The 24,609-nt window shown below is 52.5% G+C and overlaps 1 protein-coding gene across 2 annotated transcripts in view; it reads left to right on the top strand.

The window, feature by feature from the left end:
• The first annotated feature begins 13,035 nt into the window (after positions 1 to 13,035).
• The window catches only part of EPB41 (erythrocyte membrane protein band 4.1), a 200,218-nt gene continuing 188,644 nt past the window's right edge, over positions 13,036 to 24,609 (top strand). Inside the window, exon 1 of one of the 2 annotated variants that reach the window (XM_015544635.2) lies at positions 13,036 to 13,324. The gene's annotated coding sequence lies outside the window, so the exon portion shown is untranslated. Of the gene's footprint in view, positions 13,325 to 18,188; positions 18,250 to 24,609 lie in introns of those variants that run through there. The other variant, XM_015544632.2, reaches the window with a different exon arrangement.

The following is a 24,609-nucleotide window of genomic DNA, read 5'->3' on the forward strand; positions in this document are numbered from 1 at the left end:
TTTGTCCTGGGGTCAGCAGAGGCTGCGTCCAGGCCAGGTGCCTCTAGGGTAAAGCAAACATACTGAAATCGACATCACGCCAGGGGCTGTGCACACTGGGCACTGGGACTTGGAAATAAGTCAGATACAGCCCTGCCCTCAGAAAGTTCAAGCCCATGCTGGGAGACAAGGCATGAACAGATCATTGCATCTCATTGTGATGCATGCAGTGACCGCAAGCCCCAGGGAGAGTGTTGTAGGGAAGTGCCTTTCCTAGCTTTATACTAAAACACATTCATAACAATTCTAGAAGAGAAAAGAGTCAGTCAAAGGATCTTAAAGGAAGAGTAGGAGTTGGCTACCAAGAAGAGGGAACAGCATGTGCAAAAGCATGGAAATGTTCCGGTGCTTGGTAAACCTGAGAAAAGCTGTGTGCATTTGAAGCATGGGGCTTAACCGAGCCCTTCCGAGTGCCAGGCTCTGAGCCAAGCACTTTATGAACATTATCCCATCCGATCCTCGTGAGAGCCCAGTTTACACAAGAGGCTCAGAGAGGTCAATCCACTCACCCCTCCGTCACAGACCCTGTTAGTGGTGGCAGAACTCAGGTCAGTAGGACTCCAGGGTCCAAGGTTCTGGTGAAGCCCAGGCATCATTGAAATAGAAGAGCCTTAATTGCTGGAACCCTGGGATGAGGATTTTCGAAGACTTCAAACCAAATGGAAAAATCTGAAGGAAAAGGGCAATTTTCCATGAACTTTTTTGTTCCTCCTGAAGCTCTCCAAATCTTCACATTTCAAAATGTACCGTGCATGATGCATTTTAAAGCTCCAAACTGACAGTGTAATTCTAGATCATCACAGGGCTCTCAAAAGTGAAGTAGGTCTGATTTCCCCCAAGGTTTCCATTCCTCTCTCTTCAGGAGGTAGAAGCAAGTTTTTGCTTCTGGTTTCAAAATGCCCTACAATTTCGTATCTTTTCTTGTAATAGAAGTGGTGGTGAAAGCTGGAGTCAGATTTTGGCTTTCCCTCTCTGTGCCTCAGTTTCCTGCTCTGCAGAATGGACTTCCTTTACAAGGTCGTTGTGAGGATTTAATGAGTTAATGTATAGATGGGGTCCAGAGCACAGGTAAGCTCTTAGCACATGGTAAGTAGCTCTTATTACCTAGAAGTGGAGCTGCAGCACAAGGTCAGAGCTGGAGACCTAGAGGGAAAAGTTGATGAGCTTTCAGGGACAGCAATGAAGAGAAAAGAGATGGGGGACCCACCCTGGGGATCCCCCTGCTTTCTAGGCTCAGGAACCACAGTGGAGAGTGAGAAGCTGCCTGAGAAGCAGGAGGAGGATGGGGAGAATGTGTTGCCATGGAAACTGGAGGAGGAGGGCGTTCCCGGGGGGGAGGGAATGATGGATAATGTCAGGTGTCATAGAAGAGAGATTGGAGGTGGGGAGGGCAGGAGGGTGATGGGAATAAACCAGAGCCTCAGGTTGAGTTTCCTACGTGGCTTGGGAAGGCCTAAATCTGGATTCAAAGCTCTGAAGCTAACTGGCTGTGTGACCTAGGCAAGGGATTTGCCCTCTCTGAGTTTATGTTTTCTCTTAGCTCTAAGACGAGGGACTGGATGAGTCTCTAGTATGATGTTCAGTCTCTAACAAGAGTCCTGGTTTTGCTGGATTCTTGGCCGCTTGCCAGCAGTATGATCTTAGGCAGGTAACTTCACTTCCACGAGCCCCATCTGAAGACTAGGGATGTGGTGAGGGAGGTGCCTGCCAAAGTGCCTGGCACATAGTAGGCCCGCAATACAGAATTATTCTGTGACAATAGTGGGGAGCCAGAGGCAGCTGTCTAAGGAGGTTTGCTTAGCTTGGAATTTGAAATGCTCCTCAAGGTGGAGGAAGCCCCCAGGGCCCCTAGAGGACTTGGAGGAGCACAGTCCAGACTGAGCCCCCACCAGGCCTCTGCCCAAAGGCCAGCCTCTCTGTTTTCAGCAGTGGATCCTTAGCCTGGCCTCTGGCCACCTTCTCTGCCTGGACCTACTGCAGATCCAGGCTGGGAACCAGCTCAGAGGCTCCAAACCCCTAGGGAGTGACCCCACTCCCACCCCCACCTCCAGAACATGGTCCCAGCACTCACACACAACACTACGCACAACTTTCTCTTGTCATTTATTTATTTATTTATTCATTATTATTTTTTCATTCCTGGGCACTGAGCACATAGTGCTGGCAGCTCCGGGGAGTGAGGGGAGAGAGGGCCTGGGCCCGACCCCAACTCCGAGCTTACAGATGTTGGGGGACCGGAGGAGACTGGGGACTAGCACAGCCTGCTGTGGGGTTCGGGCGGCAGGCAGCTTGGGAGTTGAAAATGGGGCCCAGAGGGGCTGGTGAGAGCCTTCGTTTATCCTGACGTGGTAGAGCGCTGGGCTGGGTGCTGCGCGGGTTCTGGCCCCATCAGCAGTGCCGGCCATGAGCCCCCCCACCTGGTGCAGAGTGCTCTCTCACCCACCTCAGTGAGAGGCCAGTATAGCAAGAATAGTGTGTGATACACAGCCTTCGTCTCTGTTCCAAGCACTTTACATGGGTAATTTATTTCATCTTCACAGCATGACTATGAGGAAGGCACTATTACAATGATTACCCCTACATTACAGATGAGGAAACTGAGGCTCAGCGAGGGGAGTGGCCTGCCCAAGGCCACATGGCTTGCCCATGGCTGCGCCAGCTAGGATCCCATCTTAGATCGGTCAAGTTCACTTCCTCTGCTTTTCCCCGCCTTCCTCCCACGAGGAAACTGATTACGCAGAGGGCACTGGACGGGTGTCCAGCTCATAGTCACAGACTGAGCCTTCCCGGTGCTGGGTTCTGTGTCTCATCACCTGGGCAGGTGATGAGGTAGTCATAGTTTCCCAGTTTCCCAAGAAACTGCCTTGACCTTGGCAGGTCCCTCTGTCCATGCATTCCCTCTCTGCCTTGGAAGGCTTGCTCGTTCTATGATTTTTCAGCTGCCTGCTATGACTTTGCTGTATGACCTTGGGCAAGCCACTTCACCCTTGGAGCCCCTTTCCTCAGTCGTGGATGACAACACAAGAAGTTGTGAAGATTTACAAAAAGGCCTGTCTGTTTCAGTCACACGAATGTTGCCTGTAACCGGCACATAGCATTCTCCTGAGTGGATGAATGAAGCATCTGATGCAGAGTAAATGCTCAAACAGTGGAGCTTTTAATGTGATCTAACATTTTAGGTTATACCTGCTCTGACCCACATTTCTTAATGCTGTAGGTGGGTCAGGAGCAAAGGACTTTCTCTTTTAACCGTCTCCTCGAGTTTTAGGAGATGGGACAGCATGCATTGGAGAGACAGTTTTCAAGAGGACGTCTTCTCCCCAAGTGCTTTATACATGGCTGTCCCCTTTTGTCTTCAGCAAGACTGCCCTCTCCGGCACCTAAGAGGGAGGCACAGTCTGGGAGGAATGAAAGATCCCTAGGTGGCACCGGCCTGGGCCTTCTGGCCAGAACATTTGAGTCATGGGGATGGAGCCCCTTGGCAGGTATCCATGCAGGTGACATCCACCTGATGGGGCTCATCTTCCAGGATCTCCTCTTGGAATAAGTCCCAAGCCAGGAGACAGGGAACGTGGGTTTGACTCTGCCCACTTCCTGCTATGTATATTTGGGCAGGCCTCTGTCCCTCTCTGGGCCTACAATGGAGGGACAGAGGTAGGACTTGATGGGTTCTGAGGGCTCTGACATGCTGGGAGAGAACAGAGACCTTTCCCTTCTGTTCCTTGATGCCAGAAACAGACATCTGCTGGCAAAAACCACTGGGCGTTTGTCCAAGGCAGAGGAAAGGATGCCTGGGGGTCTGGTGTTTGTAGTTGGAGCTGCCCTGCTTTGGGGATGAGGGAGGCAGGCATGTCAAAATGAAGCTTGACTCATACACCTGGCTTTTTGCCTATCCCAGGTCCTATCATGGTACCAAGGACCAACCTTCTGTTTTCCCAATAAAGAAAAGCACTATTCTCGGTGTCCACATCTCTGGCTGTTTCTTTGCTGACCTTCTGTGGTCCCCTCATGGGGGGGGGGGGGCGGCTAGCATGGGGAGGTGGTGTGTGTGTGTGTGTGTATGTGTGTGTGTGTGACACAGACCTGGTTGCTCACAATGAGTGAATAGTCCTATGCTCAGGACTATCTCAGAGGGAGCTGCAATACTGTCCCTAAGAACCCCATCTGGGGGCCTGGCTGGCTGTTGGTAGAGCATGCAACTCTTGTTCTCAGGCTGTAAGTTCAAGCCTCGCGTTGGGTATAGAGGTTGCTTAAAAATAAAATCTAAAAAACAAAACAAAACAAAACCATCTGATGGGAGAGAGACATACACAAGGTAGCTGTAGCTACTTCCTAGAGCATGCCCCAAACCAAAGCAGGCTTCCAGGAGCCCCCTCTCCCCCAACCCTCCAGATTGGCTCCTCCTTCTTCTCTGTGGCCCACCCCCTAATCTAAGTCCCTTGTCCTCCAGAGTCCTGCCCACCTCACGTGCCTCTTGGGGTTCCCACTGACTCCCCCTCCTTTTCTCTCCACCCTACTCCCACCTCCGTTCCATTCTCTTGTCCTGTTGGCCCTCCTTTTGGCCATAGAAGCCCCAAACCTCCTCTGGGTGCATTCAGGGCAGCCCTGGGCATGGGGCTTGATGTCCCAGGAGACCTCTACCTCCTCAATGTTCCTCGCCTCAAATGGTTGCTGATGGTTAATAAGTAATTCTCTGGAAGGGAAATTCCTGCTCCGATCCGTCTCCCCACCAGGTGTGATCAGGTCCTCAAGAGGGCGCCAGAACCCGGACTCCCCCCTTCCCCTGCTGAGGCAACCTCCCTTCAGAGAACCATAGCCTCAGCCGGGGCTGCCCACCCCGGAGCCTGCTGTGTCAAGGTGATGAGCACCAATGCAGGTGGGCGGCCTTGACCCAGACTGGGATCTCACCCCCGCACAGCTGCAGGCCGTTTGGGCAGGGGCACGGGCAGGGCTGCGGACTGCCCAGCATGGGGAAGGGGCTCACAGAGAGGGACTCAGGTGAGGAAGACTTCACAGAGGTCTGGCACCTCTGCCCAGAGCTAACTCCCACTGAGGCCAGGAAGAACTGCTCTGAAGGGTGTGTGTGTGTGTGTGAGAGAGAGAGAGAGAGGGAGATTGCACAGCATGTGTGAGAGCACCTTAGTGTTTAAGTGCACGGTGGAGATTTTTTAAAAAACTGTTTATTTTTGAGAGAGACAGAGTGCAAGCAGGGGAGGGGCAGAGAGGGAGACACAGAATCCAAAGCAGGCTCCAGGCTCCGAGCTGTCAGCACAGAGCCCAATGCGGGGCTCGAACTCATGAACCTCTAGCTCATGACCTGAGCCGAAGTCAGACACTTAACCGACTGAGCCACCCAGGTGCCCCAGTACGTGGTGTGGAGGTTTTTATACACCTTTGTGTATGGCCTGAGGAGAAGCACATCTGCATGACCACTCTGAGCATCACTTTCTCTTTTGTAAAATAGCATAATTATTATAGCTAATGTACCAGGACTCTCCGGAAGACCCAGTGACCCAACAGCTGTACGTGGTAAGCGGGGCACAGAATTATTGATGGGGGGGGGGGGGCACAGTCTGCCTTTAACCTTCAATAGCTCCCAGTTGCCTGAAAAACCCAGATGACCTCTCATGCCCCTTCCCAATGGGGGATTCTAGGAATCTAACTTCAGTCTTGCCTGCCTGCAACCTCAAACTCCCTCAGAGGGAGATGAGGACGCACTTCGGGAAGAGAACGGCCGAGGCCCAGCCCAAGGGCAGGCAGTTCTGAGAAAGTGCAGCAGGCAGGGCAGACTACTGTCATGTGCCAGCTTCATCACCCTTCCAGATCCGCTCCACTTCCCTCTGCTTCCAGGAAGCCTTCTCTGATTGCTCTGTACCGATCCTTTGCCCTGGTTAGATCCCCCACAGCTGCTATCAGGGCCCCCTCGTGCAAGCCGCTGGCCTGCATTGCCAGACATATGCGAACCTGCCACCCCCTAAGGGGAAAGGAAAGACCCATGAAAAGGTACACAGGTGGGTTTTCTCCCCCCCCAGTGTTTATGGTTATTACAGGATGCTCGTTAGAAAAACTGAGAAACCTGATAAGAAAAAGAAGAGGTAAAAAACATCACTCATGGTTCCGCATCCTATTAATTAACATATGAGTGTTCTTCCTTCCCCAGGGGAAACCCCAGCGGCTCCCAGGTGATCCCAGAGCCCTCTGCAAGGGGGTGTGCGGTGTGAGCCAAACAGCTGGTCTTCGAAGAAATTGAGGAAAGGAGGCAGGACAAGCTCATTTCACAGACGCTGCTGCCACCTACTGGCCATGTCTGGCATCGGCACCCTTATTTAGTTTACCCCTTTCTTTGCTTTCTTTCCTTTTCCTTTCTCTATTTTTTAATGTTTATTTATTTTTGAGGAAAAGAGACACAGAGCGTGAGCGAGGGGGAGGGGCAGAGAGAGAGAGACACACACACGGAATCCGAAACAGGCTCCAGGCTCTGAGCTGTCAGCACAGAGCCGGACGTGGGGCTCAAACCCACGAACCACGAGATCATGAATGACCTGAGCTGAAGTCAGAGGCTTAACGACTGAGCCACCCAGGCGCCCCAATGTAAGTTTTTTTTTTAATGTTTTACTTATTTTTGAGCGAGAAAGTGTGAGAGTGGGGGAGGGGCAGAGAGAGACAGGGGACAGAAGATTTGAAGCAGGCTCTGCACTGAGAGCAGCGAGCCCGATGAGGGGCTTGAACTCACAAACTGTGAGATCATGACCTGAGCCGACGTCAGATGCTCAACCGACTGAGCCACCCAGGTGCCCCTAATGCAGGGTATTTTTAACAAATGAGGAGATGGGGGTTCAGACAGGGCAAATGCCCAAAGTCACACAACAGCTCCCTCTGACAGTCAAGGTGTTGCTCTGAAGAGAAAGAAAAGGAAGATGCAGCAAAGCTGAAAATCTTTACTAAGCTGTGGAGACCCAGCTCAGATCCCACCCGCAGAGGAGAAGTGCCCAGAGGTGGATGAGGCACTGGCGGGATAGTTTCTCCTCCCAGCAATGTTCCCCTGCCCTGAGTTATGGCTTCAAATTCATTCATTCAAGTGATATTTATGTACAGTGTAGCAGGCTCTGTGCTCAGACTGAGGATGAGCAGTGAACAAGCAGAGGGAAGTCTAGTCTCTGCCCTCATTCCAGCACAGCAGCTCCCCTCTGTTTCCCTCTGTTTCCCACGTTGGGCTTCTGTGGCTAAATGAGTTAGACAATCACTTGGGTTAGTTGATCTCTAAGTTATTCTCAGGTCTAAAAGTTTTAAGACTCAGTCCATGCCTTACTTGGTCACCAGACTATGAGCTGGAGGAGGGCTGGCACTGGGTCTGAGTCCTCTCTCTGTCTCTCAACCCCAATCCTGTAGGCGTGGCTACAAGAGGAGGGGCTCAGGATGTGTCCATGCAGACTGCCCACATGTGGGTGACATTAGACTGATAGCCCTGCAGGAACTCAGCCAACAGCTCTGTACTGACCACAGACCTCCATGCCACACACGGTGCTGGCCCTACCAGAGGAGGCAAGGGCGGGCAGAGAAGGCTTCCCGGGGCTTATGCGGTTGGACCTCCATGCCTAGAAAGCAAAGGAGGGTTCAACCGGATGGAACAGAGGATCCCTGAGCAGTCCTGGCTGGAGAAATCCGACTGTTAGGATGTGGCCACACAGAAGGTGGGGTGAGAGTGGACTCACTTCCAGGTAAAAGCTCTGGAAAATCTAGGTGAAAGCCTGCCTGGAGGGGGTAGGAGGTGGGAGACATGAATCTGGATCCTGCTCTGGCTTCAGAATCCCCAAATCTCCCATGGGGGACCTCATGCTTGGCTCACTGTGAGGCTTATGTATCAGTCAAGACTTCATACTAGCATCGGCCCTAAAGGAACCCTGGTCTTGTGTTCACAAAGTCATATATTTCTGTAAAATTTGCAAAAGTAAAATATATTAATTTGAATTGGCTAAGGTCTTTCCACTCTGACTTCCCTTCTCTCCAATTTGTGTTCTATAGTCTTGAGTGCCTACAGGTATTTTGTATTCTTTTCTTTAAAAATGTTTATTTATTTATTTTGAGAGAGAGAGAGAGAAAGAGAGAGAAGGAGGGAGAGAGAGAGAGAGAGATCAAGGGCACGTGCATGAGGGGGAGGGGCAGAAGGAGAAGGAGAAAGAATTCCAAGCAGGCTCTATGCTCAGTCCTTGGGATGACAGCGAGATCATAACCTGAGCTGATATCATCAATCGAGAGTCAGAAGCTTAGCCCTTAACCGGCTGAGCCACCCAGGTGCCCCAGGCATTTCTAGCTTTGTCTTTTTCCTTTTAAATAGGTTTTGTGCTCGACCTGGGGCTTGAATTCACAACACTGAGATCAAGAGTTGCTTGCTCTAATGGGGGCACCTGGGTGGCTCAATTGGTTAAGCATCCGACTTCGGCTCAGGTCATGATCTTGCGGTTCGTGAGTTCGAGCCCCACGTCCGGCTCTGTGCTGGCAGCTCAGGACCTGGAGCCTGCTTCAGATTCTGTGACTTCCTCTCTCTCTCTGCCTCTCCCCGCTCACACTCTGTCTCTCACAAATTAAAAACGTTATAAAAAATTAAAAAAAAAAAAAGGAGCTGCTTGATCTACTGAGTCAGCCAGGCATCCCTTCATTCTTTTTTAATGGGGGCCCCCCAGGTAAGCTTTAGGTCCCACAATCCTGGATCCACCGGGTCCCCAGTTTTCCCAGCTGCAAAGACAGAGCAAAGGCTGTGAAAGATCTTCCCAGGGGTAAAGATGATCTCTTTGAGTCCTCTTGAAGGAACTGAGACCTGAGGAGCAAGGAAAAGAGGCCTGCCTGGGGTCTCACAATCCAGGACGCAGTCCCACCTGCGTGCCCTCCCTTTCACTACCCTTGCTGACACCTTGCACCCAAAGCAGCCACCCTCTTAGAAGCCTGGTGAGCTCAGCTCTGCGCCTCTGCCCCAAGTGGCTCTGTGACCACGAGGTGGCAGCAGACACCATGTTTCCTTCTCCCGGCGAGGGTTCCTCCGGTTTCCCGCCCCACAGAATCTCAGCCGTTCACAAACACCCCCATCAGCTCTTTCCTGTCATCTCAGGAAACGGGGAGTCCTGGCCTCGCCACTTATTGGCTGTGTGATGGAGAACAGAACAGTTCGCCTCTCTCAGCCCCCTTTTACTCATCCGTATACCAGGGGTACCTCATGGGAACAGGTTAGCGAAGTACCTGGCAGATACATAGTAGGCTAATCAATCATTACCAACCATTGCTGTTTCAACAGGGGCTTCTGGAGAGGCTGCCTTCCCTGGGAAGGAGTGCTCCCGGTGGGAATGACTCCCTCCCCACACTGGAGCAAACCCAGAGGAACTCCTTGGCAGCGGGGCCTTCCAGACCCCTTAAATGTTCATTCGTGGGCACCCTCTGTGCCCATGTCTGGATCGTTCCCTGGACCAGGGCATCTGACTTGTCTTTTTCTCCATCCTTCTTTTGGAGGGAGCTCCGCAGCCTTGTGCCCACCTCGATGTCATCCTGGGGATCTGCCCCAGGCTGCAAATGGATTGTTCTGGGGAGGGGGGGGTCCTTGAACCGATGCCTGCCCATTCTCCCTCTCCTCTCTGCCCTCCCCAAAGGACTGCCACACCCCAGCCAGACAGGACCAAAGACCTCCTGGCTGTCCCCACATCTGCTTCCCTCCGGCCCCTCACCTGCTCCAGTCTAAACCTGGCATTCACTCTGTGCCAAATATACCAAACCAGTTTTTGTTCCCAACATACAACTTCACTGTTCTACTTCCAGGCCTTTATGTAGGCTGAAACACCCTCTTCTATTTCTTTATGTACTGGGACACCCTCTTCTATTTCCATATACTAAATTCATCCTTAAAAATCTAGCTAGTAGGTCACCTCCTCCAGGCAGCCTTCCCTAGTCCCTCCATTGGGACCCTTTCCCCTCTCTGGGCTCTGGGTATACAGTTTCCTTAAGGCCTTTCTCATAGGAGGCCATGAGTCACAACAGGACCGCCCATTATGTTTGGAGAACAACTGTTTATAAATGTATTTCCCTCCTAGCATCTTGGAGCGCGGGAAGGCAGGCAGGGTTAGCGCCATTACCTCATTTGACTGACAGGGAGACAGGCTAACAGAGAAATATGACTGGCCAGGTCTCAGGGCCTCCCTTAAATGGTGGAGTCAGGACTGAAACCAGCAACAGATCCCAGCCACACCCCCTGCCTCAGGCCTGAGCTTGCCTGCTCCACCGTTCCTTGTGGCTTGGTCTTGTGACTCTCTTCCCTTCCTAGACAGAGCAGGGTATTGGCCAGTTTTTAATAACGTGCTCAATAAAGTCTTTTTGAAGTAACAGATGCTTCTACATTGGCCCTGGCCCCTCTCCCTAGCCCCCAGCTTGTGCCCTGTTTTTTTTTTTTTTTTTTTTTTTTTTTTTTTTTTTTTTATCACTCAGCTCAAGACCCAATCACCCAATCCAAGTTGGTGGCAGTGCTCAGGCTCTGGCAGGATAAGGAGTTGGCTGGAGGCCCAGGAAACTCAGAGGAGGAGGGGGGACACAAACAGGTTCTTTCCCTTGCCTCACAAGCTTATCAGCGCCCCACAGGCTCCAGGCAAACTGGGTGCTCAGCTTAGGAGGAGATCTGCCCTCTGTTACCTTGACGGCCTCCATTGCTCTTAAACTGCACGACCTTGGGTTGTCATTTCCACTCTCTCAAGTCTCAGACCCTCTTTAGAACACTTTTGGCTGTAAGGACTCAGACAGATCAAATGAGAAAATGCATGTAAAATAACAGAGATCACTAAATGTGAGCTATCTCCTCTGGAGGTCTCCCCAAATTGCTCTCTACAGTCTGGGAAGGGAGGTGGAGGCTTTATAGGCAGAGGTACTGGGGCAGGAGGGCCTGAAGTCCAGGCAGTGACAGCACCCCAACCCTCCTCCCCCTCCCAGTGATCGACAAGCCCACGTTCACCCACACAAGTTCATAAATCATCTCAACAAAAAACGCACAGAGGCTGCCTAGGTAGAGAGACCCCCACCCGGCAGTGGCTCTCTAGGTCCCCAGGGCCTGGGAGCGGAGTAAGGGGGGCACACACGTTTATAAGACACAGGGAGGGAAACACAAACAGAGTCACACCCTTTATGCAAACTCACAACAGGGACACACCGTCACACAGATGCACCCCTCCACACACACCTAAGTGCACAGAGAGCCACACACAAGATCAAGATCACAAACACAGCCCCACATGTACTCTCCACGCACAAACTCGTTAACACAGAGCCCTCCCCGGCCACCCCAACACACACATTCACCGCACACACACTTATCAGGCCGGGGCAGGCGCGGGCGCTGCTGAGTCACCCACGCACAGCTCGGCCCCAGAAGCCGGAGCCGCGAGCCCGCCCCAATCGGGGAGGAGCGGGGGGGCGGGGCCTGCGGCAGATCCTCGGAATAGCTCCTGCGGCCCTGAGGGGATCCTCCTCGCCCCGCCCCCTCGACTGAGGCGGAGCGTCAGAATGCGGGGAGGGAGAGAGGAAACCCCTTTTGCAGTGGCTGAACCTAGGCGTTCACAGCCTGCTCTCTCCTGGGTCGTCTGAATACATGTGGGATCAATTAAAAAACAATACTGGATGCATTATTGGGTATTTGCATATGTACTTTCACATTCTCTTTTTTAATTTTCGCAACAGCTCTATACAAAGTTTGGGCTATTATTTATCTCATTTTATCCCTGAGGGAAAGTGACTTGCCCAAAGGCACAAAAGTGGTGAATCGCTGAGCCCAGACTCAAATGCTTCCAAAGCCCGAGCTCTTAACCGTTGGGCATTACTACTACCTAGTGGGCAGGTGAAAATGTGGGCAAGTGAAAGGTTTGTCAACACGCTTGGGAGCCTGCATGTGCATGTCACCTTTCCCCATGCAGTCTACAGGGCCAGGGACTGAAAAGGTCTCAAGTGTCCAGATTTCTGGTTAAAGTAACTAAAGCTTCTCTGGTGCTTTGGAGCCTACCCACCGATTTCAGAAAGCATCCCCTAGATCTAGGGGCTCAGTCAGACCCCCTGCTAGACTGTGAGCTTCTTGAAGGCAGGGACCAGGGCCCTGATGCCTAAAACAAGACCGGACTCGGAAGCTGCAGTGAATTTGGCCAGGGCAATACATTAATTTATGACCTTGATATAATATTAACATCAGTAATCATAATAAATGCTAACACTTTTTGGATGCTAATGAGACTGGCAATACTTTACATGGATCATTTCATTTAATTCTCACAACAACCCTTGAGGAAAATACTTTTATTTTACAGAGGAGGAAACTGGCGTGGAGAGGGTTAGTAGCTTGCCCAAAGTAAGGGCAGCGCTGTGGGTTGAGACAAGGCAGTTTGCTTCCAGCGCTCATCTAATACGAGGACTACTTAACTCCCAGGAAGCCACTTAGCCTCAGTGGGCCTCAGTTTTGCCCATTTGCCCAAAAATGAGGTAGCGAGGGGACAGGGGACGTGGACCAGTGACCACGTAAGCCCCTCCCAGTGCTGATGGGATGGACCATAAGGAGGGCGAAAGTCTCTGACAAGAGTGGAAAGATGAAAGGATGAAAGGAACAGGAAACCCCATATATATATGGCACCTATTCTGTGCCAAACGTGTGCTTGGCACTTAACGTATACCGCCAATACTCAGAAAAGTATTGTATGATTTATAGTTGAGGAAACTCAGATTCAGAGAAGTGACTTGCTCAAGGTTACACAGGGCTAAATGGTGAGACAGGTGATCCAGGTGAGACTCCCCAGGGTCACTTCCCTAGGTTTCCTACCACCAACTCCCTTCCTACCACCCTTCCAGCCCTTAGGTTAGGAGCAGCATCACGTGACAAATTGCATCATACTTCTGCCGTATGACATCAGACACCACACCACCCAATCCAGGAGCTCCCTACTCAGTCCTCCCCTGAGCCTTCGGATCAACCCGGGGCCGCTCAAGAGCTCGGCGTCCGGGTCAGGCCGCACCTGCAGCCCCAGCCCTTTCCCGGTTGCGACGACGCTCCTACTTCTCGGCACCGTCCTCTCCGCCGCCCCGCCGATTGGCAGTTGCTTGAGCCAATCAGAAGGTCTCCCGGGTCGGGGGCGGGGCCTCACTCCAGAGTTGCCCTGTCAGTGCAGGTGGAGGCCCCCGGCGGGGCAAAGTGGCAGGAACCTCTTAAAGGGCGAGAGCGGCGGAGAGCGAGAACGCGGCCCGGCCTGGCCCGGCCAGGTCCCCGCCCCGTCCGGCCCAGGTGAGCCTGGACCGTCTGGGGACGATCCTGGGTCCCGGGAGGGACGGGGTGACGGACAGATGAACCCACTCCCAAGGGCCCGAGACGCCCCGGTAGGGGCGAGACTAGGGTCTAAGGGTCAGGGGAGAGGGTCTCTAGGAGTCCTGGCTTACAAGGTCCGAACTGGGGGTCCACAGGGGTCTGGAAGTCTCCAAGTTCAGGGTGCGGGGAGGGGCGCGGGCGAGAGGAGAGGGGGGTCCGGGGGTGGACGCTTGCCGCTGGCGGTCCCAGGCAGTGCCGGCCTCTCTGGCGCGGGGGTCCCGGCTTAGGTCCGCGCGGGCGGGTGTCTGCAGACTGCTGAGGCCCCAGGTGCCCCCCCCAGCCCCGCCCTGTCCGGCCCGCATGCTCCTGCCGGGCCCGCCGCAGCGCTGGCCGGAGCGGGAGGGCGGGCGGCGCGCAGCGGGAGGGGGCCCCCAGGGCCTGGAACCCCGCGCCCGGCCCCTTACGTAACTGACTTCGGGTTTCCGGACTGAGGGACCCGAGAGCTGGGGCGCCAGCTCTGCCTACCAGGGTGGCCCTCCCGTCACCGCCCCGGCCCACACGCTCCCTTCCAGGCTTGGTCTCGGGGACTTTCCTCTGTCTCTGGTCTCCCCAGTCTCTCTATCGCTCTCAGATTCCTGCTTGGTCTCATCCCCCGATTCATTGTGTCCCTCATCTCTCCTCTGTCTGTGTTCCTGTCCCTGTTCTCAAGTCTTTCCCCGGGAGTTTTCTCGTCCTAACCTATACTTTCCGGCAGACCCCACTTCTTTGGGGGTAAAACAAGAGTTCTCCCCTCTGGCAAATTGGAGGCGGGGACTTGTCCAGACCGACCTCAGCCCTAGCTTGCCCCAGAAGGGGGGAAGGGTAGGACTATTCCGGTAGGGTTGGGGGGGGGGGTTATTTCAAGGCCCACAGTGTCCCCTGACGTGGGAGTGGCTGAATGTGACCCCTCAAGTTCCCGGACTAGGGCTGAAGGCAGCCCTTTCTCTGCTTCTAGAGCCTTTTTCTCCAGAAGGAGAAGGTTTGGGGAATGTCTGGCCGGGTTTGGTGCTGAGGGCAGCTGGGAGTCCCTGTGAGAACCGGCTGGTGTCAGGTCTGGGTCACACCTTCAGCTACTGAAGGGGAGAGGGAGGGGCCAGAGCACTGGCACAGAGACCCTGAGGTTTTAGCAAGCTCCCTACCTTCACCCCAGTTACAGACTTGGGCAGGAGGCTAGGGGTGGGGAGGGGATCAACAGGAGGAGGTCAGAGGACTTTTGCATGGGGGTAGGGAGAGGGTGGAGTTTGGGGTGACAGACTCTCAGGTGTGAGGAGCATGTACTGGGTTCACCCCCTGCCTTCAAGGCCCTTCTGAGTGCCAGTGAGGCAGACACCTCAGAAATAACTCCTGTACCCTGCTGCTGTTGTGTAAACAAGGTGCTAGAGCAGCCATGAGGTGGGAAATGATTAATTCTGACTAGCACTGTGGAGGGAGAGACTTTGCAGAGAGAGGTGGAAGGTTTGGGAAGACGGGGATCCAGAAGCTTTAGGGAGCAGAGAGGTGGAAGGAAAGGTGACATCTGGTGCCCTGTAGGCTTTGCATGCAGCAGAACTGCGTTTAAATCTTGGCCCTGCCACGTTGCTGTGTGACTTTGCATGAATCACTTCACTTCTCTGAGTCCCAGGTTCTTCCTTCTCCAATAATCCAGACCTTACAGGCATTAGCAGCAGAATCAACTGAGGTAATAAGTGTGCAGTGACCAGAACGATAGCTGGTCTGGGAGTCGGCCAGTGGGGTGTTTTAAGAGTGGAGTGGGGAGGTCCTGAGGTTTCCTCTGTGTATTAGGAGGCAGGGCCTGCCCAGGCCCAGCAATGTGAGGTGCAGGTGGAACACCTGCTTGTGGGGTGAAGAGGCACCACACCCATCTGTCTCTTGATCAGCCCATCCTTGCACTGCCGAGACTAGGCTGGCCTCCCTCTTGTAGGTTGCAGGTGCCAAGAGAAGCTCCCAGGGCTCCCAGGCTGCCCCACCTGCTAGGCCAGTGGGGGTGGGGCCCCTGGCAGGCCAGGGCCAGCACCCCCTCTGCAGAGTGGACCCTGGCCAGGAGGAGCCTGGCTGGCTGTGCTGGGCAGGAACATCCCAGTCTGGCTGGGAAGATGCTGACGCTGTACAGGCCTCTGGAGGCCGAGAGCTCTGCTGGCTGGGGTTGCACCCAGCTGATGGGACCCCAGCTGCAGGGTGAGACAGAGGCCAGGGTGGGAGTGAGGAAGGGAGATGCAAGGAGACACCTCTGGAGGGGGAGCCTGAGCAGAATTTCTCTGTGGAACCGAAGAGGAACTGCGTGGGTTTGTCCCTAAGCCCTTCCTGAGCACCACATATGGGTCTGCTAGCCACAGAGCTAAACAGGATACCCACAAAGGGCTCGCCACAAAGGTCATGGTGGCCTGAGATTTGTTGGGGGCTTGCAGAATGGGTCTTTATGATTGTTCCCTGGTGAGGGTGGGGCTTTCAGATTTTTCTTGGGTCCCGGGATTCTGATGTTTATTAGAGGGGGCAGGATTCTATTCCTGTATAGTCTGTGGGCCCATTTTTTCTCCCTGGGTCTCAGTTTCTCTTTGTGTGACATGAGAAGGGGAGATGAGCTTAGAGCCTCAAAGGGTCTTGCAGCACCCATTATTATAGCCTCCAGGACATGCTTTGGGGCTTAGTCCACCCCACAGGAGGGGGAGGCGAAAGAATGGGGCAAGGGCAAGGTAGAGTGTGATGGGCCTTCATGTCCTGTTCTTGGCCTGTGTTCTCTAATCATAATTAGAGCCACATTTACTATCCACAGCGCTCTGTGCTAAGCCTTTAATATGCAGCATTAGCTAATATCCTTACAACCCCATGAGGGAATAGGTATTATTCCTATTTCTTAGGAGTTTAAGGAGGTGAATCTACTTAACCAGAGTCACACAGCTGGGAAGTGGCTGGCCTGGGATTTAAATCTAGGTTTGTCTGACTCCAAAGCCCAGACTCAACTGAAAGGGGAGGCCACCACCTGGAAGGTACCAAGGCTCACATGATGCCTAGACTTTACCTCTGGAACCTGTCTGACTCTTTCTGGGTGTGCTCAGAGCTCTGGGATATTTAGGCTGGGGAACTGGGGGCCAGGCTGTGCAGGTGCCCACCAGGCCCAGTGTGGGGGGGAGAAGAGCGGAGGGTGCAACCTGCAGGTCAGGACCCTACCCAAGGTTTCCTCAGAGGGCCAGCCGCACCCGACTACTGCCAAGGTATAAGAGCTGGGCACCAAAAGGCTACCTTGGATATGTGGCCCACCTTTGGACTTCCGTTTCTCCATCTGTAAAACATGGATTTTAGTAGTTGCGTGCAGACATTCCTTGGCCCATGGGTTTGTGGCTGGAGTTGGTGATGGGGTAAAAGGTTAGAGGCAGGGTCAGAGTAGCAGCGGCTGAGCCTGTGGAAGAAGAGTTGGGGTCAGGAACAGCTTGGATCCTGGGCTATTTGTAAGTATTTCAGATGAAGGGACTGATGCAGGAGAGGTTCCAAGTCTTGTGTGGGGCTGTGCACTGGGGGGGAAACACAAGGGGAGACCTGGAGAACAAAATCCAGGCAGATGCCTGTTGGGATCCTGGCTTGACCACTTACCTAGGTTTGGAGATATGAAGTGACACACCCAAGAGAGAGGAGTACCTTCCCTTCATTGTCCTCATCTGTAAAATGGGAATAGGAATAATTTTGCCTTGGTCCACTTCCTGGGTCATTGTGAAGGTCAAGGGAGATGAGGTATTTGTAGCATCAGGTGAGAATGCTGGTTATTTTTCAGTCCAGAGTTGCAGTTCTGGGTTGCGTTTGTGGGGAGAGGGCACTTCTGACAGCCTCTGCTGAGATGCTGTACCCTGGGGATGTGCTAGAGAACAGCCCTAAGAATACCACCACCATTTATCGTCTGGTTACCATGTGCCAGGCACTGGGCCCAGAGCTTCACCTCTATTGTCTCTTTTAATCTGTATGTTGTCAGGTAGGTGGTGGTCTGGCCCACACTAGGTCCCTCCAAAACCCATGCCTCCAGCTCCCTGTAATGACAGTAGCTAACAGTTATGAACAGTGTACTGTGTGCCAAGCATTGTGCAAAGTGTTTTTTATATATTAAGTCATTTAATCCTTACAACTGCCCTGGAGGTGGGCACTAATGCAATCCCCATTTTACAGAGAAAAAATTGAGGCACAGAGAAGCTGAACCCTCATGTCACAAAGTTAGTGAGTGAGGGCCAGGGTTTGAACCCGCGGTTCTTTTTTAAGTTTATTTATTTACTGTGAGGGAGACAGAGCAAGTGGGGAAGGGGTAGAGAGAGAGAGGGAGAGAAAGGGAGACAGAGGATCCAGAGAGCCTGGTGTGGGGCTTGAACTCACAAACCGTGAGATCATGACCTGAAATCAGATGCTTAACTGACTGAGCCACCCAGGTGCCCCCCGGCCTGGGTTCTTAAATTTCCTCCTTGAAGCACTCACACAGTTGTAATCCATTCGTAAATTACATGATCTCCTTCTCACTGCACCATAGGCTCCATGAGGGCAGCGGCCATGTCTGTTTTCATCCTGTATCCCCAACACCTAGGTGCTGAGTTAATATTTGTCTAGAGGGATCTTGCTGCCTCCAGTGGGCTGGGTCCTAGGAGGAGCTCTGGGTGCAATATCAGATTATCAGATTGCTGACTAACAGGGTACCTGCCCTAGCAGAACCCCAGAGGCAGATACAGAGGCAGAGGCAGGATCTCCCCCTGCTCAGGATGAAGAGGGGCCCCAAAGAGCTTATTGGGTGGTTGTGCCTGTGTCTCATTTCTGTCCTTTGCTTCCATGTGCCCCTGCGGTGATGGCTCCACGACTTCTCCCTGACGGGCTGTATGACCCCGACCGGCTGCTGCTGGGTGAGTACTAGTTTGGCTAAATGACTGCCTCTGGGGCTTGATTCTAATGCATGTCCTGTAGCTCAGAGGCCACTGGGAGGTGTAAAGGGAGCCCAGCAGTAGGGGTAGAGGAACTGAGGGAGGGCATTCTGTGAAGTTTGGGTCCTACCACAACCAGCTGACTTCTCTCCAGATGCTTAACACACCAGCTGATTTTTGAGACACGTAACACAATGCAAAGGTCTTAGGGGCCAGACTGGTCAGGAATAGAATCCTCATTCTGCACCTGGTAGCTGGGTGGCTCTTTGCATGTCAGTTTCATGTCTGTAAAATGGGAATCTCAGTGTCTACCTGACACAGTATGTTTGTTCTTTTCTTTATGTAAGACCCCTGAGAGCAGGGATTTTTGTTTATCTATTCACTGTTATATCTCCAGCATCCAGGGTATAATGGTATGTAGTATGTACTCAATGAGTATTTCTGAACGAATGAGCATATTTATTCAATCACTGTCACTCTGCCCCATCAATGTGCTTTGTATTGGGTTAAATGGCTAATGGATATAAAGTGACCAACATCAAAGGGGCTCAGTGAAATGTGTTGTCTTTGCTCACTAGACTGTGAGTTCCTTCAGGGCCAGGGCTCGGTTAAGTGAGCTCTGGGTCCTCTGAATTGAGGGTGGGGCCTTCAATCAGCAGAGAGAGGGCCTTCGCAGGGCCTCTGCTTAGAACTGGGGAGAGAGGGACAGAACCTCTAGGTGTCATCAGAAGACAGGGGCAGCTGGGAAGGTCTGGGGCTGAAGGAGGGAGGGGTGAGGAGGGACTCTGCCCCCCAGTACTGCCACTAACCTTGCTGTGTGACAGTGGACAAGCCATTGACTTCTTTGTCTTGGAGACCTCGTCTGCAACATGCATATCATAACACTTCCCCCACATGGGTGTGGGAAGGAGCCAGTGAGAAGTGCCCAGTACAGGGCCCTGTTTGGTAATTATTGGTTTCCACCCAGTCCTGAGCTCTTTCTGGGAGGGGGCTAAGTAAAGTATACCTTTATTTACCTCCATTCTACTATTTTAACTTCCCACCCAGCCGGGACTAGAATCTAGGAGTCAGGAGCCCCAGACTCTCAAGCAGTCTGGCCAGGGCCTGGGCTAAGGGCTGGGCTCTACCCACTGTGAAAGTAGGTCCCATTCTTTTGCTGTGTGACTTGATTCAGTAACCTACCTTCTCTGGGCCTTGGTTGCCTCACCTACAAAAGAGGGTTAATAAAGAACACTTCCCTGGAAGAATTATTTAATGAGCGAATGGGTGGACCAGGCATTATTATCACTATTACTTTTGGGTCGGGCTGAGGAGGCTCCAAGGGAGGGCCCTGGAGAATTACATCCCATCTTGGCCTTGGGATCCTGGGAGTCTCTAGTCATCATATGTATTATTGCCTTCAGATGTTTCTCATATGCTAGGTGGGTTGTTATATGCTATTTCAGATGCATTATCTCATCTGGTCCTCCTGGCAATCCAGGCATTATGGTCCCTGCTTTGCAGATGTGGGAACTGGTACTGAGTAAATCAAGTGAGTTACCCAGACTCACATAGTTATTTAGGGGTAAACCTGGAGCTCAGACCCAAGTCTGCTCAACCCAAGACCCAAATTCTTAAGGGGGCAGGGACTATGCCTGATTCTTCTCTATCTCCAGTGCTCAGCACAGGGCTGGTGAGGGCTATAGGACTGTTTGCTGAACACACAAGCACATGCACACACAGTGTACCCCACCCAGGCCGGTGCTGTAAGAGTTTTGAAGAGAGGAGACACCAGAAAGCAGGAGAAGGCCAGATAGCATAGTGGTTGAGAGTCAAACAGATCTGGCTTTGCATTCCACATCTATTGCTTACCAGTGTGACCTTGAGCAAGACATTTAACCTCTTGGAATCTCAGTTTCCTTATCTATAAAATGGGGATAATAAAAGAACCTGTGTACCTCCTAGAGTCCTTGTGAGGATTAAATAATGCAATGAGGTACATGCTGAGCAATGTAATTATTATTATAGTTATAGCTTTGGGTGTTATTTTAGGATTACAAAGATATCCCTCTTGGGATAGTGGAGATGAGGTCTGGGAGGGGCCTGCTGGGGACAGGCAGGTAGCAACCTAGTCTGACAGGTTCTGAAAGACACCAGTGGGTGAAGGGAGGGAAGAGGCCTCTTGGAAGTAAGGACACACCTCTCTTTCCTACCCATCTGCTTTCATTCTTCCGCACTTTGTGCCAGGCCCTGTGCCGGGCATGGGGCACAGAGATCAATCTGTGTGGTCTCTGCCTCCTCGCCCTGTCCTAGCTCAGAGTCTAGCTGGGGAGAAAGACACAGAACTACCAACTCCACCTTTGACTGATGCACCGAAATGTGAACCGTGAATATCTTTTCAGGCAAAGACCAGGAGAAAGGGCATTCCTAGTGGAAGGAACTGTTTTGCCAAGGTACAGAGTCATGACCTGCCCTTGTGGGAATGCAGCTAGATGGACAGGCTCAGGAGAGTTAGGGGGATTTGTCCCAGAGGCAGTGGGGAGCCATCAGATATGAAGCCGGGGAAGAACATGATCAGGCTCATATTTGGGGAGGGTCGCTTGATTCGGAGGACTAGTGGGAGAGGAGAGGCAGGGGCAACTCTCCAGATGAGGGACGCTGAAATGGGGCCTGGGACTGAGCTATGGGATGGGGAGCACGTCTGTTTAGGAGGCCGAGCCAGCAGGATGTGATAACGGACTGCAGTGGGCAGGCAGGAGAGGAAGGAGGTGGGGTCTGTGGGGCGGATGGGGCCTGCTGGGGTCTCTGGCTAAGGGACATACCCAGGAAGATGAGTCCAAGAGGGGTTGGGGGATAAAGCCACTTGTCTGCTTTTTGTCACCCTCTGCGTCGGTTCCTGCAGGCAGCAGTTATGTCTTAGCTGGACACTCGGGCAAGACTTCTGGCCACCAGGGCCCATGTCCCCCACTCCTGCCTTGGGGCCCCTTGTGGTGACCCTGGCTGGTCTGGCAGGGATGAGGGAGCTCTTTGGGGTGGGGACCAGGCAGGGACCTGTGTGGTGCAGAGAAGGCCTGGCTTCCGGCTCTACCAGTGTCAAGTCACTGAATGTCTGCGTGACCTCTGGAAGTCACTCCCTCTCTCTTGCCCTCCTTTTCTGAGCCTTGAGAGAGAGGACAAGAAAACCTGTTTTGCCTGCCTCAAAGATTCAGTGATAAAACGCACTTAGAGACAACAAACACTTACTGAGCACTGACTGTGTGCAGGGTTCTTAGGGGCACAAAGATGACTCAGGTGGGGTTCCTGCCACTCTGGGTGCTTGAAGCACTTCTGCGTGAGCTCAGGTGAGTGGGTGGTTAACTCCTTCTAGGCATTGGGTAGTTGAGCTGGGATTTGAAGGGTAAGCAAGAGCTCTCTAGGCGGGCAGTGGAGAGAACAATTTTGTAAGCATAGGGAACATCATGTGTGAGGGCTTAAAGCCATGTAATGTGCTCAGGGCACATTTGTACAGTAGTTTGGTATGGCCGGAACAGAAAGGGAGAGGCGTTGCTGTGACAGGAGTTGAGGCTGGGCAGGGGAGCAGGGCCCAGATCATACAGGGCTTTGGGGACAGTCACTTTGGAGGTGATCACCCTCATAACTTCCGGCTCTCCTGAGACTGCTAGGGCCCTTTCCACCCTGCTCCCCCTATTCCCCCACCTCACCCCCACCCCATTCAATCCCAGTGGCTGCCTCTCATGGGAGTCAACAACCTGGGTTCCCTGCCAGCTCTGCCGCTTATGAGCTGTATGGCCGACCTTCAGTCACCTGCCCTCTCTGCACCTCAGTTTTCACCTCAGTAAAAGGGACAGCAGGCCCTCCTCACGTGGAGGGGCAGTGGTTTCAATGAGATAATCCTCACCAATGGCCTTGCACAATGTCTCCCTGTACTGGGCACCCATGAAAAGGAGCTCCAGTTCAGCCATCATTATTTGGATTCCTCAATCTCCTTGGTCCTGCCCACTTGCTTCCCTCCCCACCCCCCCACCCCACCCCCCCACTTTCCTGGCAGCTGGCTGTGGCCAACAAAGGGAGGAAAGGATTAAGAAACAAGCCCAAATCTCTTGAGGGGTCCTGGCCCACTGCCGAGCTCGCCCCCTCCTGCCCCTCGCCCCCCTTGGCCCCAGGCCCAAGGACTCTCAGTCTTGAGGCCTGGGCTCCCCCCAACTCCCCATCTCAGGGGCCCCTTCCTGGCTGGAGGCCAAAGCCAGCAGTAGCCTTGAAACAGGGACAAATATTTTGAAAATCTGTGGCTTTATTTTTTCCCCCTGGAAGATGATCCCCAGGCCATTTTTTTTGGGGTGATGGGAAGGAGAGTAAGTATGATGTCCTGTATCTGTGGGAGGCCCCATAGTCTGGGCAGAACTGGATCCCTGAGCCTCCTGCATTTTATAATAAAGGCTTCTGAGCAAGTCCTTTTTGGTATACATGCAAGAGCCTCAAATCAGAGAGGGTGGTAGATGGTGCAGGGTCACACAGCAGGAACCCAGGTCTCCGGGCCCTTGTGGCACTACCCTATGAATGAGTGTGATGAGGTGACCTTGGCTGTCACTTCCCCTTTCTGAGCCTCAGTTTCCTCTGCTGTAAAATGGGGCTGATTTTACTGTGAGGATTAACAACAATGTAGATAAAGCACTCAGTTCAGTCCTGAGCACTAGGAGGCTTCAGTGGTCGGTACGAAGTATTAATGCTGTTATAAATGCTGTCCAGAACCTTCTTCTGTCCTGTTTCTTCCCAGTCTAGGGACTTGAAGTATTTGATACAGTTTCTGGTTGAACAAATGACACCCAGTAAATTGGTTTCAAAGCCAGAGGCTCAGGATCTTTTACCCTCCTCCCCCGTTCCCCCCTCTTCGGGTTGGCTGGAACACTCTAGCCTCACCCTCGGCCTGGTTTTGGCCCCTGCCCCCAGCCCACCTCTGCCCTCTTGGCGCCAAGCCTGCACTGTCTCTCTTCCAGGAGCCGCACGGGGACAGTTTCCTTTCTGCAGCCGCCACTGGTTAATGCCACTGCAAGCACTTTGGGAAGGCAGAGTAGGAAGGGTCCTGCATTACCCAGGCCAAGGCTGAGGGGGCAGAGGTGGAGTGTAAGCTCCCTGCAACCGTCCTCAAGGAGCTAGGACAACAAGACTTCTGCAGAGGCAGGGAAACAGGCAGGCACAGGAAAGAAAACCTGGTCCACAGACCCCATGTGGTGGAGTAGGAGGGAGGCCAGACTGGGGGTGGGGGGGTGGGGGGGGCGGAGGGGGGGCTGGAGGGCTGCCCCCCTCCCTAGCTCTTCACCTGCCCTTGCTGAGCCTCTGTTTTCTGGTTTATAAAAGGAAGGGGATGGATTGATGTCAGAGGTTTCTACTAATATTATAGGATTAAAAGAAGGGATTTGGGAGCAGACAGACCTCGGTTTAAATCCCAGCTTCACCACTTACCAGCTGTGGGACCTCTAGTGAGTTCTACCTCACTGAGCTTTAGTTTTCTTACTAATAAAATGAGAAAAATATTAGCACCTTCTCTTAAGATTACCTAAGGGGGGCTGAATTAGGTAATTCAGGTAAAATACTCAGTCCACAGCTAGCACATTGGAATTATTGTTGTTGTTATTCTATGATTAGTAGAGACAAGAAGGCCAGTCAGCAAGCAGTTCATTGGAAGGGCATGACTTCAGAAATTAATTTGTTCATTCTTTAATTAACTCAACAAATACTTAGGATTTGCATGGGCAAGACATAGAGAAGAGAAGCAGGGAGGCGCCAACAGGCTGGGGCCAAACAAACCTGCCTATTCTAGCTGTGGGATGTGGATCAGTTACTTCTCTTCTTTGGGTCTCACTCCCTCATCTGTGAGATGGTGATCTTTACCTCCAGAGTTTCCTAAGGCTTAAGAGAGTTCAGGTACACAGTGGGTGATTAGTCTGTGTATGGTTCCTTTCTTCTCCCAGCCCTGTTAATGACTGGATCTATGATCTCAGGCAAGTCCTTGAATATATCAGGCACACTTCCACCCCAGGGCCTTTGCACTTGCTATTCACTCAGTCTGGAACTCTCTACCTCCAAATACTTTCATGACTTGCTCTCTCATGTCCTTAATTTTTTTGTTTATTTTTATCTTTTTAAATGTTTATTTATTTTTGAGAAAGCATGAGTGGGAGAGGGGCAAAGAGAGAGGGAAGAGAGGATCCGAAGTGGGCTCCATGCTGTCAGCAGCAAGCTGGATGTGGGGCTTGACCTCAACGAACTGTGAGATCATGATCTGAGCTGAAGTTGGCGCTCAACCGACTGAGCCACCCAGGTGCCCCTTTAATTTTTTTGCCCCTTTAAGAAGGTTTAAATGTC

This window comes from Panthera tigris, chromosome C1 (assembly GCF_018350195.1).
Source record: "Panthera tigris isolate Pti1 chromosome C1, P.tigris_Pti1_mat1.1, whole genome shotgun sequence".
NCBI classification, from domain to species: domain Eukaryota; kingdom Metazoa; phylum Chordata; class Mammalia; order Carnivora; family Felidae; genus Panthera; species Panthera tigris.